This window comes from Mixophyes fleayi, chromosome 2 (genome assembly GCF_038048845.1).
Source record: "Mixophyes fleayi isolate aMixFle1 chromosome 2, aMixFle1.hap1, whole genome shotgun sequence".
NCBI classification, from domain to species: Eukaryota; Metazoa; Chordata; class Amphibia; order Anura; family Limnodynastidae; genus Mixophyes; species Mixophyes fleayi.
Window position 1 is genome coordinate 233,071,743 of NC_134403.1, and position 20,692 is coordinate 233,092,434.

At 37.3% G+C, this 20,692-nt stretch overlaps 1 protein-coding gene across 1 annotated transcript in view; it reads left to right on the forward strand.

Annotated features, from left to right (window-relative positions):
* Nucleotides 1–428: 428 nt before the first annotated feature.
* TNNI1 (troponin I1, slow skeletal type) overlaps nt 429–20,692 on the forward strand; it is a 109,752-nt gene continuing 89,488 nt past the window's right edge. The window contains exon 1 of the mRNA XM_075195623.1: nt 429–542. The gene's annotated coding sequence lies outside the window, so the exon portion shown is untranslated. The remainder of the gene's footprint in view (nt 543–20,692) is intronic.

Here is a 20,692-nt window from a genome sequence, read left to right on the forward strand (position 1 = left end):
GTATACCAGCTGGCTCAAATGCTTTGTCTACTTTATCTTCTGATGTATTGTATGTCGATGACATATGCACAATATTGCAATGTAATGTGTTAATGCTATTATTATGCTTTATAACATATACTCCAATTTATGTGTGTTAGTTATATTCATTTAATAATGTCTCAATTTATATTGTGTTTATCAATGTTGGATACAATAGATGTAAATCTGATATGCGTGACAGAAATTATTTATTTTGCCTGCCCATAGGATTATAAACCTGCATTCTTGTCCCAAATAGTGCTCAGGATTAAAATGACCAGCATTCTATTATCTGCATTGTTCTCAGAACAAGATATGCAGCAAAAAGACAGGTGCAGTATAATCTGCTTTCCCCTTCCTCCACCCTACAAAAAACTTATGAAGTAATGCTCTTATACAGAAATCTCTGGCATTCATTGTGCTGTCACTCTGTTGAGTCAAGGGTCTTGAATTAAAAATCGGGACACAGCTCGGATTTTTCATACTGGCATAAGAGTGCATCCAGTACAGATACTACAGAGGTGAGTGTAAAGAAACTACTGATTGTAAGGTCTCATAAGCAGGCACTATTCTATGCTGTGTCTCCTTCATCAACCTTGCATGCATTTATTCTATTTTTATACCCACTGTCTGGCACAGTGGGTTTAATAATTATTTTGATGATATTGCTTTTATCAATATGAAATAAAGACCAATGACTCTTGAACTGTTAATCATCATAACCTACTAATCTAAGTTACTGTTTCTGACTTTCGATATGAAATCCACTATATTAATGGTGGTTTACCTTATGCATTTGATTGACTCTGATTGGAGATTATTTGATATGCTCTAGAATTTTAATTTAATAATGTGATGATAAAACAATGTTTGAACAATTAATATCCATACACATGCCATGTTCTGCATATTTAATAGCCAAAAAGAAACAACTATGAGGTTTCCATTCGCAAACTACTATTAACTAGCGGGCTGCAAAAGCAAATCAGAAGCAACAGTTTATTTTTCATGAATTATATTAAACTACTGAAGTGTGTGAATTTAATCATTGCTCAGAATTTATCATTATTTATATTAAACTAGTGAGGGATGCCGTGCCCTTTAATGCAACAATCTCTTAATGATATTCATATTTATGAAGAAATGCTCGCTACTCAAAGAAAGTAAATTCATTGATGCATAAGGAGATGCTCTAATTTGGGTACAATATTGTAAATCTTACTTGCAATATAGTTGTCATTTTGTCTATTTTCTTTGGTATCCAGTATCACCGATTGGTAGTTAACATATACCCTAATTGCCAAAGTCATTTTTGCGATACTAAGTCAACCAAGGTTTGGGTATTCTCATGCAGAAAGTCCTCGCTCCAAATTAGCTGGATAATTGTGTGAAGAGGGTATTTTCAAATATTCACATTTGGTGAACGAATCAGAAATGTATGATTTCATGCAAATTTTCACTGAAAGTAATTTTTATTGCAGAATCTTGTTGACAATTTTCAGTGTGAACTTTTCAAACTAATGTGGTTCATAGTGTCCTGATTGAAAAGTTATCCATTGAGCATAATTTGAATAAAGCGTTTATATTAGATTTTGCGTAGATTGTAGGTGTGTTTGAATGAAGTTTATAACTTTAGCTCATTATGAAAAATGTAACATTGAGGTCTATGGAAGCAATGGTGGCTATGTAAACTGTCAGTAAAGAAAGTGTGCTTACGCTGCTCCCTTCTTCGCACAATGTTAATGAGACTTAGAAAGGGGTCACTCTCAAGTAGAGACTCTCTCTGCACTAACCAATATGGCCCATTTTTACTAAGGATGAGCAGGCTCGGATTCCGCTAATCCGAGCCCACCCGCACAGTGCGGATCCGACGGGATCCGAGCACTGTTCGGGTATTTCCGGAGCCAAAAAAAATGAAACTGAGGCTCTGACGTCCAAGTCTCGTGTCGCATCTCGTGAGACTCGGATTGCATAAATTCCCCGCTAGCGGCCGCCATTTTCATTTGGACTGTGATCAGGGTAGAGGGAGGTTGTAGGGTAGTGGTGCTCCTGCGTGATCAGTCCAGTTGTGCTTTATGCTTGTGTCCAGTGCTCTGTCCTTTCTGAGTCCAGTGATGCTTTATGCTTGTGTCCAGTGCTCTGTCCTTGCTGAGTCCAGTGGTCCTTTTGTCCTGTGCTCTGTCCTGCTGAGTCCAGTGGTGCTTTGGCCAGTGTCTGTCCTGCTGAGTCCAGTGGTGCTTTAGTCCTGTGCATTTTTGTGCTAAGTCCATTGTAATTGTCTGATTATTAAAAACTCCAAAAATGTAAAAAATAAAAATAAAAAAAAATTATACAATTTTTTTAAAAAAATAATTTAAAAAGTATAAAAAATTTCTAGTGCAATATATTATTGCAGTCCTGAAATATTAGTACTGCAATACCTACGTTCACTGTTTCAGCAGTCCAAAAAATAGGAACTGCAATCTATATTTCTACGTTCACTGTTTAAGCAGTCCAAAAAATAGGAACTGCAATCTATATTTCTACGTTCACTGTTTAAGCAGTCCAAAAAATAGGAACTGCAATCTATTTTACTACGTTCACTGTTTAAGCAGTCCAAAAAATAGGAACTGCAATCTATATTTCTATGTTCACTGTTCCTGCAGTGCATAAATATATTAGTATCAGATATTAAAGTACGTTCACTGTTCCTGCAGTGCATAAATATTAGTATCAGATATTAAAGTACGCTCACTGTTCCTGCAGTGCATAAATATATTAGTATCAGATATTAAAGTACGTTCACTGTTCCTGCAGTGCATAAATATTAGTATCAGATATTAAAGTACGTTCACTGTTCCTGCAGTGCATAAATATATTAGTATCAGATATTAAAGTACGTTCACTGTCCCTGCAGTGCATAAATATATTAGTATCAGATATTAAAGTACGTTCACTGTTCCTGCAGTGCATAAATATTAGTATCAGATATTAAAGTACGTTCACTGTTCCTGCAGTGCATAAATATTAGTATCAGATATTAAACTACGTTCACTGTTCCTGCTACATCAAAAAAGCATGAACCTTCCCTGCCATTAACTAAAACAAGAGGTAGTGACGTGCTTGAACTCCACCCTCTATATGCCGCAGAGGATGGAGGAGCAGCAAAAAGCCATTCAAGCCTACACAGCCACCTACGATGAGCCATGTGTTTGTGCCGCCCACTTGTGTCGCTTAGCTTAGTCATCCAGCTACCTCTGTGCAACATTTTGGACTAAAAACAATATTGTGAGGTGTGAGGTGTTCACAATAGACTGGAAATTAGTGGAAATGAATGTTATTAAGCTTAATAATAGTGTAGGAGTGAAAACAAACCCAAAATATGGATTTTAGCACGTTTATGCTTTTTTAAAAAAACATCAGAACCCAAAACCCGAAATCAGAACCAAAACCTTTCGTGGGGTGTTTTGGCAAAACAAATCAGAACCCAAAACCTCAAGCTAATCAGAACCCAAAACCCCAAAAGTGGCCGGTGCACACCCCTAATTTTTATAGGAGGCAAAAATGGCACTTGTGCTTTTGAGGGCAGTTAGTATTAATCCATCACACCTGCTGTGCACTATGTTGAGAAAAAAAGTAATCCAAAAGAGAGCAGCAGGTGAGAAAAAAAGGAGAATCCAGTGCTGATTGTCTGTATCTATTTAAGCTTAATTAAGAAGAATATGTAATACAATTGGCACAATGGCACAGTGGTTAGCATGACTCATGGCTGTCTAATTGAGCCACTAGTTAGATTCCGACCTGTGCACCATCTATATGAGGATTGTTTGTTCTCAGTGTGTTTGATTTTCCTCCAGGAACCTATTTTGCGCCCACAGTTAAAACATAGCAGCAAGTTAATAGGCTTCTGACAAAAGTAACCCTAGCATGTGTCTGAATTTAGAGTATGGACAGAGACTGATGCAAATTATTAAATTTTTTCTATAAAGTGCTGCATAATATATAGACACCACATAAAGGATAATAAATGATAAAGAAATAATATGTGGCCTCTGATAGACATAGGGCAGAATGTCAGGCAAACAAAATATAACTGGTTTCCCACCATTGTTTTAGATGACTCATTAGCTAGCTTGTTCAGCAGGGAAGACCCAGCAGATATTAGTGTTGGGGTTATTTTTCTTTAGCAGAAAAGAGGATCCTGCTGGATCTGGTTACACTGATTACTGTGAATACATGTTGAATGTCTCCCTGAAATCATGATAACGGGTCCAGGATTTTTTGATGTGGTCTGACAGGTTTTGACCAGCTGATAATTAGATATACGTGTGTTTTAAATGGGAAAAAGATATTTTAAAAATTAATGTTACATTTTTTCCCTAATTTTAGACCAAGTGCCCTTTAATATGCTGTTTTATTAATTCCTATAAATATTTTAATAACATATTTTCTTACTTGTTATCTCATTTTGAGCAGCTAAGGGAAACTTTATTTCTTTTTAATCAAATAAATATTTTAAAAATGTTGCTAATATTTTAAATATATATATTGATTGTATATTCTTTCATCTCCTACATAATTTACACCCTATTTGGATTCTCATAGATATCCTTTTTAATTATATGTATTATCACATTATGGATTTTTTTTACTTAATTTCTACCATTACTATTTAAAAGTAATGCATATAATTACTTTAATTAATTTATAATTTTGTATAAAATAAATTAATTATAACTAATTGTCATGAAATATTAACATGAAACAGATTTGGGTTGTAATGAATACCCCAACTACAAAACCTTAAGGAGAATAAGGTGTAACATGTAAAAATGCAAAAGCAACTGATTAATAACAAAAAAAAAATCAAATAACTTGTCAAAATAGATCACCAAGTCTGTTGTACCAGGGTATAATATATATTTATCCAATTAAAATATGTATACAGTACATGTAATAAATGGAAAAAGCATCCATGTACATAACAAACATGAATCAGTGAGCATACTAAATTCACTCCCGGGGGAGCATATGCAACCTAGATGAAAGTCACTGATGTTTTTCCCTGGTGGCCTAGTGGTGCAGCTGAATAAGGCCTCTGTGGCACGGACACAGTATTGGTCCTACAGGGCTTCTGCAGACTACAGGAGTCCTGTAGGACCAATATTGTAAAAGTGAATGACATGGCCACAACAGGTGTAACACAGCCTCCATCTGGTCCAGCATGGGAAGAGTAAAAAATGTGAGTTGTGAATTCTTAATCCCCAGCACTTAATATGTAGTTGAGTGAGTGTTCCTGTTTAGCTGGTACTTTCAATTATATTGACTCTAATCGAACTGCCTGACATCTTAGCTCAGACTATAGCAAAATGTAGGTAGAATGGTAAATAATAACTGCAAAACCATAGAGTATTTTTATTTAGGACTAATTTTAATTGTTATAATATTAAATTTTTGTATACTTAATGTATTTATAAAAGAATCCAATGTTGATATTACTTTTTAATAAATTAGGAACGTTAGTTCAGGCTGAATCATGTCACTGGTCGAATCGAGTTACTCTCCAAAAGTACTTGGAGAATAACCTGATTCCATGGGGACTCAGGAATTTTAAGTCTTGTTCTTTTAAAAATGATGATAATTTTACTAATGAGTGGAATGACACCAGTGATCGGTATAATGTGATATGCCATACCACCACTTTTGTCTTCATTGTAAACCTATCAAATTCCATTCACTTAGCATTTCCATACCACCACTTAAAAATTTCCCTTTTCGACCACTGAATGACACATTGGATAAATGTTCATCCGAATTAATTATGTTGTTTATAAACTATAGAGATAAGATAATTGATCCGCAAGAATAGAAGATCTACAGAATACAATAACAACTTAAAACTTATGAAAAAGATGCAGCCTGTCAAGAAAGGGACTTGTGTACTCAATAAAATTTTTTATTGAATATGAAAAACCTTTGATTTAAAAAAAGCTAAAAAGATGTGGAGAGACCATATGGACTGTGAGAATGGTATAGAAAGAACCTTTAATATGCAGTCAATGGTCCCTGATAACTGTTTAGTACACATAATAGAAAGCATGATACTTTTTCTAAAAAATAGTTTTAGACATTGATTTTGGCATCCATAAATTTAGATAGAGTCTTGAATTCTGAGGACTCTGAAATTGGAAGTAATCCAAGAAAAGGTTTCAAGTAGTTATGGTGCCTAAAGAAATCGAAAAGAGGATATAAGATCTCCTAGGAGAGATCTAAATATGTTACATAGACAGAGGGGTGGAGAAGAATTTGAACAAAAAGGCCAAAGATACAAACTTATTTTAAACAACATTTTCTAAGGAAACGACCTTAACCAGAATTGTGCAAAATCTGTTTCAGTTAATAGCACAAAAGTCACCAAAGAGGAGAGAAGACCTAGAGTACCAAGGAGGATAGAAAAAAATCCTGCATGAATAAGCCAGAAATGTATATTTAATCTCTCAAAAACGATTTTCTCTATCGATTGAAGCAAATCTTTTTAAATTGTTTGTAGATCTGAATATATTTTTAACAGACTTATGTAGGAAGATAAACTCTGATTGTAAGAGTCTAAGAAGCAAGGGAAATGAAGGTACACCCATATTCTTAATTGAAAATGATACTAATGGTTTATTGATGTTAGAATCTCTTTTGAGAGAAAATGAAAAGCAGGCATTCGGAAATAAATTGCCAATTTTTGACAGTAATGATAAAAAAAAAAAAATCTCCAGAGAAAAAATCAGAATTGTATCCCTTGCAACATAAAACTGCCTTTTTTCAGGCATTTTACACTACAACTTTAAAGGTTTTTTTGTAAAAATTTTTTTGTAAGAAACCAGATAAAGGGGTATTTAAGTGTCATCTAAGTTCCCATGAAAGAATGGCCCTTAAAGATCTTATAAAGGATCCGGAAATTATTATTAAACCGGCCAATAAAGGTGGTGGGACTGTGATTTTCAGGAAATCAGATTAATGTATAAGAGGCTTTCAGATAATCATGAGTTTTACTCTAGACTTACTAACTCAACTAATCTATTTTTTTATGAATTTAAGTTGCTTTTTTTCAAAAGGTGTAGAAGATTTGGTAATATGAATGAATAAATGAGATTAATTATTTTTTCATTGCACATCCAGTCACTCCCACCTATTTTTATCTACTCAAGATGCACAAACCCTTCACATCCCTTCTGGGTAGACCAATCATTTCTGTTGTTGGGTCCCCCACGTCTAATTTAGCAGTTTTTGTTGATTTCCATTTGCAGACTCATGTGGTGTTCATTTGTTCTCATCAAGGACACCACCCATCTTCTTAATTTAGTGTCTTGTATTAAATTGGAAGAATGATATCATTTTCTCACATGCAATGTAGAATCCTTTTACGCTAATATTTTGCATAAAGGGGTTATAGAGGTAGTTAATTTTCCCTTTGATTCCCTGGATTCAGGCCTTGGGGGGATATGGCATGGCATTATTTTTAACACATCATTATTTTGTTTTTTTATTCTCAATTCTTTCATCATATTCATGGGCCTGCTATGAGCACCAGGCTTGCCCCTTGTTTTGCCAATCTATATATGGGCCTATTCGAAAATATTTGACATAGTCCATTCAGGGCAAACCTGCTGCTATATTTCAGATACATAGATCTATTTTTGTGCACCTTAACAATAACACATTTGATCTTAGGTTCACTAGTACACCTAATGAGGTACAGACCAACTTTTTGGATATTGCCAAATCCATTAAAGATAACAGGATTCATACAGAAACATACCAGAAAGAGGTTGACAGAAATAATTTGCTTTGCTTAATTACAAAAGTTGTCAACTTAATGCATGGAAAGACAACATTTCTGAAGGTCAACTTCTTAGACTTCGACAAAATTGTACAACTAAAGAGTGGTGGCAGTGTCCTATTCACTCTCCAGTCACATAGCTGAGTGTCATAGCTCAACAGGAGGGGTGGCAGTGTTCTTATCATAAAACACATAAATCAATCATAGGTTTGGTGCTAGTGACCCTTGTGTAACAGTCTCATATGATCAAATAAATAAAGCAGTCTCTCAGTCGACATAAGGAAATGACGGAAAAAGTTTATCAACAACCTTATCCGTGGAGAACTTTTATATTATCAAGTTCATTCAGTTTATATTCAGAGTCTGAAGACTGATCCCTTGATCCAAATCAATGATTCTTCTTACATTGTCTCAAGATTGAACATGAAAATGAATCAAAAACCCATCATAGTGCAGACTTATAAATATTCCATAGAGGGCACAGACCCTATGTGAGTAAAGACAAGCACACTTTCCATATAAACAGGTAACACCCTCCGTGATCCGCCCCTAAGTGAATGCACTTATAAGACCAAGTTTTGATAGTAGGCATATAATCTCATGTGTATTTTTCTCTTTTGCTCCAACGTGTATCCAGACAAACTCATTCCAAGATATATCAAAGAAAATATATTGATAGTGCATTACCTCTAAAAAAGGGCCTCTTAATTGAAACACTATAAAACATGTATTAAAAAAAAAACAAAAAAGGGACATTCCTTTTGACATCTCATTCCAGATGGACTCTTACTCCAGAAAGATAGTTGTCATTCACAGGAAAAAGTATTTGAATCTCCAGCAATGCAAGATAAATATACTCAGGAAAGAGCTGTCCTTCAGAGATATCCACCCCCAGGAAACGCTTTTCGAATACGGCAATCTTTTTCAAGGCATAGGGTCCTGCTCACTTGCTCTTCTTAAACCCAGCTTCATCAATCATTATTAAGGAGCTTAATTGTCACCTGGAGCTCAACTCCTATTTCTGATTCCCACATATCCATTATACACTAAAACATCACAAAGCTCATATCTGAAGTAAATACACTCTAACCTTTAGTAGATTTACAAAAATCCTCTTACTTCCAAATAGTGTGCCATTCTACGTTTTTCAAAATATATAAAAATATGCCATATGCTAATCAGCTCTTTTTCATTCATCTCCGTTACCGATATCTTTGACTTCTCCATTCTCCCAAGAGCCAATGTACAATGATTAGGTTCATAAATTATGCATACCACAAGTCACATTGATGATAATCATACACTCTCTTTACTATGACGCAACCATCCCTGTTGGATTGATATTGCACCTTACAATTCCCACAGACTTGAGAGATAAGAGCCCAAATGACGCCAATCACCACCCTTCAGGGGTATAAGTAGGCAGTTATATTACCCCAATATTAATCTCTCACCTCCTCGAAGTTTATATGAATAACACTGACTTGGGTCGCCACCTGCTAACATGCTGTAATACCATATTGCTGTTAACCCTTAAAACTATCTAACAATATTTCCCATCTCTACTTAGCAATTACATGGCTTGTCCTTCATAACATATACAAGCATTGTGCTGCTGGTACATAATAAAACCGTATTGCTATTAGCCCATAAAGTATTCTCCAATCCTATCGTCTATACATAGTGTAACACCCCCCTAGTGGTGTTCTAGTAAAACCCTGCACTTCAGTGAATACAGGACGGGTCACCTAGAGGGTAAGCTAGAAGTTTAAAAAAGTTACATAAACTGGTTACTATGGTGATAACCCAGCCCAGCCTGTGAGACTGAGTGAAAGGAAGGAGGGGCTGTCATTAAGGGGGGATAGAGAAGAGAGACACAGGATTAGGGAGAGAGGAGACACAGGAGAGGAGAGATGTAGCTGGAGACTGGCAGTTTGAGCTTCCTCCCAGGCTCCTCCAGCATTCCCTGGAAGTCTGAGCATGGTGACTGCACCAGGGCAAGTAATGTGTGCCCTGGATGAGGGGGAGAACTCCATGTCACTATAGAGAACCCAAGATAGAGGGGGACACTTCGCATGGAAGAGACCCTGGAGCAGGGTAGCTACAAGAGGCATGGTAGCTGTATTGTCAAATCCTGAGGCTGAGAGTACACAGAGTGAAGTGTCAGAGCACAGGAAACATTATCCCCGCAGAGGAGGGATGAGCTGCAATTGAGAGGTACACAGCGTGTGTCAGAGCTGTATGGAGGAGAAGCTGTCTGCCTGTTAGCATCCATGTGAGTGCCCCTGCAGAGGAGAGTGATCTGCAGTGAGTATGGAGTGTAAGAGACCTATGATTTATGTTATTTAACATCTGGATAACATTAAGAACTGTGCAGGAGGAGTAATAAGATATTTGCAACCATATTTGTATTGCTCATTAAGAACTGTGCTGGAGAGAGTAAGGAGATGTATATATTTTTCTTTATTGCTGCAACCATTATGATTATCGTGCTGGAGGAAGAGGAGTGTAAATAAAAGTTCAGTTTATCACAGAGATGGTCTGGCGCCAAAATTATTGTGACTTCTATTACACTGCACCAAAGTGACATCCGCTGTGTCCCACTAACTACAAAGAAACACCTGCCTGTGCAGGGACCCCCTGATCATTTACACCCATGCCCATCAGCTAGCTAGGGCTTGAGAAAGAGGTGCACTGTGTACCCTTTGCACCTCATACTACACACAGTCACAGGGGGTTACAATAGTGAATACAATAATATACCTTCCAGTAATAAACCTATAAGGTTCTCCCATCTAAACATGGTGGATACATATCATTTCCTACACCATATAATCATATAGAAATATGGATGACGTGATGCAAAACAGAATCTTATATTTTTCCTTTTTTATAAAAATGTGCATAGCAGGAAATAGCTGTAAGCGCTAAAGCCTGTGTTGTCACTAATTAACATAGCCGGTTTGCATACAATGCCCCACATAATATATCTCTCACTGTAATCTTACTCAATTTCTAAATATACCTATTAGTCAATGCACTACATCAGAAACTACTTGGTCTCAAAATCCTTATTTAGACCTTTCGGAAACAAAGTATCCATAGAATAAATCAATTTCATCTCAGTCTGTGCCAATTCTGTGCTTGAATACTTTTTTCTCCAATCTCCTCATATTCTTTGTAGTCCGCAAAAACGTGATTCCTTTCTCATCACAATTGTGATATTCTTTGAAATGTGCAGATAGGGAGTGTAACTCATATCCCTTTCTAATATTTCTGATGTGTTCACTCCACCTCTCTCTTAATTTTCTGTAGGTTTTACCTGTATACTGCTATATATATATATATATATATATATATATATACACTACACACACACACACACACACACACACACACACACACACTCTACCACATAGACACAATTGGTTGAGTTACAAGTCATAAAGCTTCTTATGCATTTGTCCAGTAGTAGACGATCCTTAGGGATTAATTGTGTTTATCTAGATTATCTATTAGTTCTATAATGTTGTCCAAATTTCTTTCTTCGTACCCTCTCTCTAGGAATTGTTTCTTCAGTTCCTGTATTTGTTCAAGAAACATCTCAGGTTCTGTGAAATTCCGTTTGATCTGAAATTGGCTAATCAGAATATTATCCAGCCACTTATTGTAATGATTGCTATTAATTGAAATTGAAATTTTAATTGAAATTAAAAAAAAATTGAGTCAGTAGGTTTATTGTAATTGCTTGTGACTATATGATTCTTCTTTATGTACATCTTTAAATCCAAAAAATGTACCTCGTTCTTACTGATATAAAACGTCAGTTTGATAGTAAGAGGATTAGAATTGAATTTGTTACAGAACTCCTCCAAAGAATCATCATCTCTGTGCAAAGGTAAACAGGATGTCATCTATATATCTAAACCAGGAAACCTGGCTCGCCCCCACATTCTGATGGTTCCAAACATGGGTGTCCTCCCACCAACCCATGAACATATTTGCATAACTGGGTGCGAATCTGGTTCTCATGACTGTATCCTGGTTCTGCAAATAGAAGTCCTCTCCATGAAAAAACAGTCAGTATTTAACTTATGTGCAAAACAGAAAACTAATTTGCATCCCTTGCATTGTAACATGGTTTTGTCCAGGAGACTTAAATAAGAAACTTCTTAATTTAAGATCCTTAATGAATCAGGCCCCTTGTCTCAGACTCATAAACATGATCATTTTGTTTGCTGAAGAGTTTTTTTAAAGTAATGTTCCTAATAAACTTTTGAAGATCCACAAATAAATTAAAGCTATTGGTTCACTCAAAGGGGCAAACTTGAATCCCTTGGCAAGCAAGGTTTCCTCATCTTTGGATAGAACATATTTGCTTAGATTATAAATATTTACTCTTTTTTATATTTCTACTTGCAGAGATTGGTCACTAATTATTTCTACTGATTTCCGTGACCGGATTTTCTTTCCTTTTTGGTGACCCCCCATTTTTCAATTAGCTCTTCTATTAATGTATTTTATTTTACTAAAAAAATCCCTGTTGGTTGAGTACTTCATATCTATTACTGGTGGAGATGGGATGTCTTAAATTCTGTATATAATCCTCATCCCTGTCCTTTTGTCTATATCCATATGGGTACCATACCGGTCTAACCCTGTGCCAATCCTTGAGGTTGGTATTTTTCTCAACGTCAGAATCAAGCCTATCCCTATGTATATATGATTGAGTGCTTCTCGAATCTCTTGGAACTTTAACTTCCCGGGAGATGCTATTATTTCCACCACGCTTTTCTCTAAGGCGTTCTTCCCATCTCTTGTTCTGACAAGTTTTATCTATTTCCATTCTAGATGGTCCCTCTACATCCTGTTGGTTTTCAATACATTTATCCTTAATTTTAGCCCCTAGATTATATACTCTTCCCATGGTGAAGTCCTCCTTATCTCTCATATACTTTTTTGTTTATTTTCCATAATATACCTCTCTTGTTTGTCTAATTTGTTGATAATAACATCTTTTAAAACTTTGTATTTTACTAAACTCGAAAAATGGAGTAATCGGGATTTCAAAACCTCAATTTCCTGACAGATTCCTGATAACATTTTCATCCTTTCACTAATGATGAGTTCCATCAAAGAAAAAGAACAATAGTTCAAAATCCTGTACTATTTCTCTGTGAATTCTTCTGTATCTGTGTCAAAAGTGGGTACTTTTTAGACAGATACTGGGGTAAAAGACCATCTGGAATGAGATGTCAAAAAGAATGTCCCTTTTTTAATGGTTTTAATATATGTTTTATAGTGTTTCAATAAAGAGGCCATTTTAAAAGAGATAATGCACTATCAATATGTTTTTTCTTTGATATATCTTGCTACGAGTTTATCCAGATACACGTTGGCGCAAAAGAGAAGAATACACATGATATAATACATTATGCCTACTATCAACACATGGTCTTGTAAGTGCATTCCCTTAGGAGCGGATCATGGAGGATGTCACCTGTTTATATGGAAAGTGTGCTTGTCTTCACTCACATAGGGTGTGTGCCATCTATGGAGTATTTATAGGTCTGCACTATGATGGGTTTTTGTTCCATTTTCATGTTCCATAGTGAGACAATGTAAGAAGAATCATTGATTGGAATCAAGGGATCGGTATCTGAATATAAACTGAATGAACTTGAGAATATAAGAGTTCTCCACGGATAAGGTTGTTGATGAACTTTTTGCGTATTTTTCCTTATGTCGACTGAGAGACTGCTTTATTTATTTGAAAATATGAGACTGCTACACAAGGCTCACTAGCACCAAACTTATGTTTGATTTATGTGTTTTATTGTATTACTGTCAACTCTCTAGACCTAGTTCTGCGCTGATTTTTCCATCTCTTTTTTTTTATCAGTGTTCTTATTAGTCTCCAGTGATATAGCTGTGTGCCATTGCTCATACAGAAACAGGAGGGGTGGCAGTGTTCTTATCAGTTTCCAGTGACATTGCCCTGTGCCATTGCTAACACAAAAACAGTGGTGGCAGTGTTCTTGTCACTTTCCAGTCTATAGTCACATTGCTCTATGCCACTGTTCATACAGAAAGTAAACAGGAGGTGTGGCTATGGTCTTGTCACTCTCCAGTCTCAGTGGCATTGCTCACACAGAAACAGAAAAGGTAGCAGTGTTATTGTCACTCTCCAGTCTCCAGTGCCATTGTACAGTCCCATTGCTCACACAGAAACAGAAAGCATAGCAGTAATATTGTCAGTCTCCAGTGCCATAGCTCAGCACCATTGATACAGCAATCAGCTGCTAGCACCAGTCATACTGATACTAGTCCTTCTATGTCATATACTAAAGCCTATGCTCAAGCGCATAGTAGGATTAAGTCAGGGAAATTACAATCCAAAAAACAAGCTTTTACATTGGTAAAGAAAATAACACCTCTCTAATAAAGGGAAAGTTTACTGTACAGTCATGGCCAAAAGTTTTGAGAATGACACAAATATTATTTTTCACAAAGTCTGCTGCCTCAGCTTTTATGATAGCAATTTGCATATACTCCAGAATGTCATGAAGAGTGATCAGATGAATTGCAATTGATTTCAAAGTCCCTCTTTTCCATGACAATGAACTTTATCCCAAAAACAACATTTCTACTGCTTTTCAGTCCTGGACCAGCTGACATCAGGTCAGTGATTCTCTTGTTTACACAGATGAGAGTGTTGGCGAGGACAATACTGGAGATCACTCTGACATGCTGATTGAGTCAGAAAAACAGACTGGAAGCTTTAAAAGGAGGGTGGTGCTTGAAAACATTGTTCTTCCTCTGTTAACCATGGAAGGAAACATGTGCAGTCATCATTGCTTTGCACAAAAAGGGGTTCACAGGCAAGAATATTGCTGCTAGTAAGATTGCACCTAAATCAACCATTTATCGGATCATCAAGAACTTCAAGGAGAGAGGTTCAAAAGTTGTTAAAAAGGCTTCAGGGTGCCCAAGAACGACCAGCAAGCTCCAGGACGTCTCCTAAAGTTGATTATGCTGCGGAATTGGGGCACCACCAGGGCAGAGCTTTCTCAGGAATGGCAGCAGACAGGTGTGAGTGCACCTGCACGCACAGTGAGGCAAAGACTTTTGGAGGATGGCCTGGTGTCAAGAAGGCCAGCAAAGAAGCCAATTCTCTCCAGGAAAAACATCAGGGACAGACTGATATTCTGCAAAAGGTACAGGGATTGAACTGCTGAGGAATGGCGCAAAGTCATTTTCTCTGATGAATCCCCTTTCAGATTGTTTGAAACATCTGGAAAAACTCTTGTCCAGAGAAGGAAAGGTGAGCACTACCATCAGTCTTGTGTCATGCCAACAGTAAGGCATCCTGAGACCATTCATGTGTGGGGTTGCTTCTCAGCCAAGGGAGTGGGCTCACTCACAATTTTGCTTAAGAACACAGCCATGAATAAAGAATAGTACCAAAACACCCTCCAAGAACTTCTCCCAACCATCCAAGAACAGATTGGTGACAAACAATGCCTTTCCCAGCATGATGGAGTGCCTTGCCATAAGTCAAAAGTGATAACTAAGTGGCTTGGGATCAAAACATCGAAATTTTGGGTCCATGGACAAGAAACTCCCCAGACCTTAATCCCATTGAGAACTTGTGGTCAATCCTCAAGAGGAGGGTGGACAAACAAAAACCCACGCATTCTGACAAACTCCAAGCATTGATAAGGCAATAATGGGCGGCCATCAGTCAGTATGTGGCCCAGAAGTTGATTGACAGCATGCCAGGGCGAATTGCAGAGGTCTTCAAAAAGAAGGGTCAACACTGCAAATATTACCTCTTTGCATAAACTTAATGTAATATTCAATAAAAGCCTTTGACACTTATATAATGCTTGTAATTTTACTTCAGTATACCATAGCAACATCTGACAAAAAGGTCTAAAAACACTGAAGCAGCAAACTTTGAGAAAACCAATATTTGTGTAATTCTCAAAAGTTTTGGCAATGACTGTAGAAAAACATAAAATTGCCAACGTGCCATTCTACCCAAAATATTAAGAAGCATGCAAGCATCAGCTAGCGTCCTTCTCTAAGCTAGATCCCAGCACCTGCAATATTTTGTGTCATCATCCTCATCCTCATTCTCATCCTCATCCTCACCCTCATCATTGTGTACATCATCCTCACACAATACTAATTCATCCCTGCTGGAATCCAACATTACAGATGTCTCTGTACTTTGATGTAATTGCCGGTAATGGCCCTCCTCGTAAAATTTGCAGTTCATTTTACGGCAGAGCTGTCACAGTTTTTGGGCAATTCTTCTCATCTGCATCGCCACTGGGTGTCTTGGGAAAACTATGTTAAGTCCTAGCAGCAGTTGCCAGAGAAACTAAAGGAGGAGACGTCATTGAGTCATGTACCAGTTGAGCTTTCAGCTTGCTGACCTGGAACTCATTGCATCTCTTGAGATCTGGTCAGTTGGAAAGAAAGAGAAGACATAGTTCTTAAACCTAGGATCAAGCACAGTTGCCAAAATGTAGTGGTCTGATTTCAAGATGTTGATAACTCTCGGATCCTGGCGAAGCGAATAAAGTACTTGATCTACAAATTCACCATAGTTAGCGGAATTGGTTTGTTTCATCTCTTTCTTTAATTTTTCTAGCTGATTTTCCTAATGTCTAATTAGGGGAATCACTTGGCTCAAGCTAACAGTGTCTAAAGTCACTTCACATGTGACTACTTAAAGTGGTTTCAGCACCTTGCACAACAGAGAAAGTATTCTCCACTGTGCCTGACTAAAGTACATTCCACCTCAAATTTTATTGTTCTTGCAGCTGTTGCAATCTCCTACATGCTGTTGCAGAATGCCGAAAATTACCCAAAATATTTTGGGACACAGACAGCATCTCCTACATGTCACTGTCATCTTTTTAAAACTTTGTACCACCAAGTTGATTGTGTGAGCAAAACAGGAAATGGGATGATATTCTCCTCGTTGTAATGCTCTCACATTATTGGTAGCATTACCAGAAATCACATATCCTCAGGAAAGTCCAAGCAGGATAAGCTGTGTTGCAATGACATCCCTTAGTTTTTCAAACAGGTTGTCAGCGATATGCCTCTTAGTGTAGCCGGTGATACACAAATTGAGGATACCCATTTGGATTGCAACAGGATGAGGGGGATATTTTTGTAGCTGATGACGGAGCTAATAAGGATGTTAATGAGGATAATGTTGTTTGTGTAAGTCCTGCATCAGTGGAAGCAATTCTTGTCAGTGATAAGAAGAAGGCTATTGTCATGCCTGGGCATAAGACCAAATAATCCACCACTTATGTGTGGAATAATCTTACCCAAATCCTGACGACAGTTGTCTAGCCATTTGTAGTGTTTGTAAAGCCACAGTCAGTCGAGATAAGGACCTTAACCATCTAGGAACGTCATCTTTATTAAGCCATTTGAAGCAAGTTCATGGCAAGTTGTTGGGAAACTCTGAAACTTATGCTAAAAAAATAACAACAAGCAGTCCAGCATCAGCTAGCTCCTTTCTCTCAGCTAGATCCCTGCACCTGCAAACTACACCTACAACACCTTTCTCATCAATATCCTCATTTGTGAGCGTAGTTAGTCATGCTTCCAAGTTGCTAAGGCTGGATGACTCCTCCCCTATCCAGGATGCCCCTGAAGAATTCTTGACCACACTGCTGCTGTTGCTGCTGCTCATGAGGTGGATCTTCTTCCCAGAAGTAGACCAAGAAGAAGACTACTAGTAGTTTACAACAATAGACTGTTAAACAATCCTTTGCCAGAGGTAGCAAGTATGAAAGCTGTCAGTTGCAAAGCGATTGACAGACGCCATGGCAACTATGCTAATATTAGATCTGCGTCCATTATCCACAATTAATGCAGCTGGTTTTAGACACTTAATTGAGGTCCTGTGTCCCCATTACCAAATTCCATCACAACACCATTTTACTGGAAAAGCAAAACCGCACCTCTAACAGAAAGTTTGTAAAAATGTAATTATTGGGCTACAGAATGCCATTCTACCCACTGTACACTTAACCACGTGTAAGTGGAGCTGGGCAAGCTAAAGATTATATGACTGTGACAGCCCACTGGGTTGGTGAATCGCCTTCAGCAGTAGGAACAGCAGCAGCAAGTACCCAACAACGACAGATTTTTCAAAGTCAGGCTACTCTGTGTATCACCAGATTCACTAATAGGTATTCTGCTGACAACCCTATATCTATCTATCTATTTATCTATCTATCTATCTATCTATCTATCTATCTATCTATCTATCTATCTAATACAGAAATGGAAGTTGCTCATTCAATTTATAGGTTCACGGCAGGTGCTTGAAAGAATGGGGTTATCCCAAAGGAACAATTACAGATTGTGTGTGAGTGTGTGTCTATAGTAGGGAATTTAGACTGTAAGCTCCAATGGGGCAGGGACTGATGTGAATGAGTTCTTTGTACAGCGCTGCGGAATTAGTGGCGCTATATAAATAAATGATGATGATGAGATAAAAATCTCCCAGCACATTGCTATTACTACCAAAGGAGCTGCTATTTCTACCTGTGCATAAAAATGCAGAATTCTCACTTGCGCACAGAACCGCACCCAGGGCGGGTGGCTTACCATATATTTGCAAATGTGTGCAACTGAGAATTTTGCATTTTTATGTACAAGTTGAATTAGCAACTCCTTTGCTGGTTGTAGCAGTGTGCTGGGGGATTGGCCCTCTCTCTCTCTCTCTCTCTCTCTCTCTCTGTATATATATATATATATATATATATATATATATATATGTTTATTTGAGAATGTCAGAAATGTTGTTGTATATATATATATATTTTTTTGTGTGCTTTGAGCTGTAATTGTGCAGGGAGCTGGTGATTGAAAGAAACTCCATAAGAACCAAATGAATGGAACATGCTAATTAAACACATGGGGTTGTGTATCTGAGTTAGATGTTTATAACCTCTCTTCTTATTTTTGATAAATATTTTTCTATTGTAACAAGCGCCATCCAAAAATCAGCACAATCTCTATGCTAGTAGAAATGTTTGTTTATAATATTGTCTGAATACACTTGAACCAGATTCCGCGGTGGTCTAGGAGGAGGAAGTGGGTCAGGATGCCAAGCATCCGATATGCGCTACTGCGCATGGGTGGCCAGCAGAAACAGGAAGATAGGTTTTGAGCCGAGATTCTATTGAGACTAATAAGGGGAACAGTCGCAGCACTGATAGCTGTGTGACCACATGTAATATGAAGTCCCCAAAAGACCTGTAAAGTGACCCAAATGCACCCTATAGTAATAGGAGAGTCTGCACCATAACATAAACTGTACAGACGTACAGAGGGGAGTGTTACAGTCTATACCAATAGCAAACATCTCCATATGTGTATAAGAGTGTGCAAGACTACATATAGAACTGCATGAACCTGTTTGCTGCTGTACTATAAAGTATACCAACTGTGACTACCTGCATAATCAAGTGTTGTTACCAAGTTCAAAAAACAACACCCTGTTTAAGTTAAAAGTGTTTGTGGCTTCACATCCTCCTAACACTGCCAACACCTTTTACAACACCAAAGGTATAACCGATAGGTTATGAGCCCAGCACCATGTGTTAAAGTAAACTCTTAAACGATAAGAACAGTAGCAGAGGTACTCAAGAATAAAATGAAGCTGAAACTGAGTCCTTTATTCAGTACACCAAGAAAAATGCACAGCATAGGCACCAGTATGAGCTTTACAAAATTAAAAAGGATCTGAGAATTATGCAAAATGGAAATATGCCATGCAAATGCAGTTAAAGCGGGAAAAGTTGTCTAAAACCACGATTGATTCAGAGGCACGTACAAACGCTGATGAGGTGGATAGAGCTTTGGGCACCATAGGCTTAGCTGTAGAACAGCACGTGTATTCCATCCTTAACGGCAAAGAGTCACCAAAAGGTATGAGGACTGCTTTACAAACTGTGTATGAGGACAAAGAATAAAGCAACAAGACAAAAGGCGCTCTACGGTGCTAATACTGATCAATATGGTAATTACTAACTATACTAGCTGCTACCAACAAAACATCCTACTAGAATGTCTCAAGGGGTAAATATAAAGGTAAAAGGAGCACTGGTATGTTAGAAAAATGTATTTGCTAAAATAATACAAGGCATAAAAATCATATAAAATATAAGATGATTATAAAATTCAAAGGTATGCATATAGACACCGATATTGACAATATAATAAATCAATGTTGCACATTAATTTCATAAATGAACATAATAAAAAAATATATATTGAACAGTATAAATAACATAAATATCCCTATTGAATAGAAAATATCCGGATAGAGTTGTATGCTGATGTCACATAGTTTATGATCTCCTGGTGTTTGGTTATCCTTATATTTCACATCCAGGGTTATATTCCTTACATATATCAGATATTAATTATTATGTTACACAAAATAAAACGCAAAGATAACTGACAGTAGAGTACCCTAAAATGCACAGTGTGGAAGTTCTTAGTGTTTACCATAATACCTGAATAAACAAATAAAGACACGGACACCAGAATAACGTTGGAATAAAATATATTTATTAAATGGCTAATATTAAACTAAAGGGGCTGAAAGGCGGACGAGAGCAGGGCAGTCAGCAAACACAAAACCAATAACGGTGGAAAGGTCAGACCATTGTACCACCAACCCAGGACAATACCTTATCTATTGGCCGGTGCGAAATATCTGTCCAACAGTAAGACTACACCCCCCTTATAACCGCCAGTAAAATATTCAACAAACTGGCCCAGAGTCCCATTCACTGGACCCAACACACATGA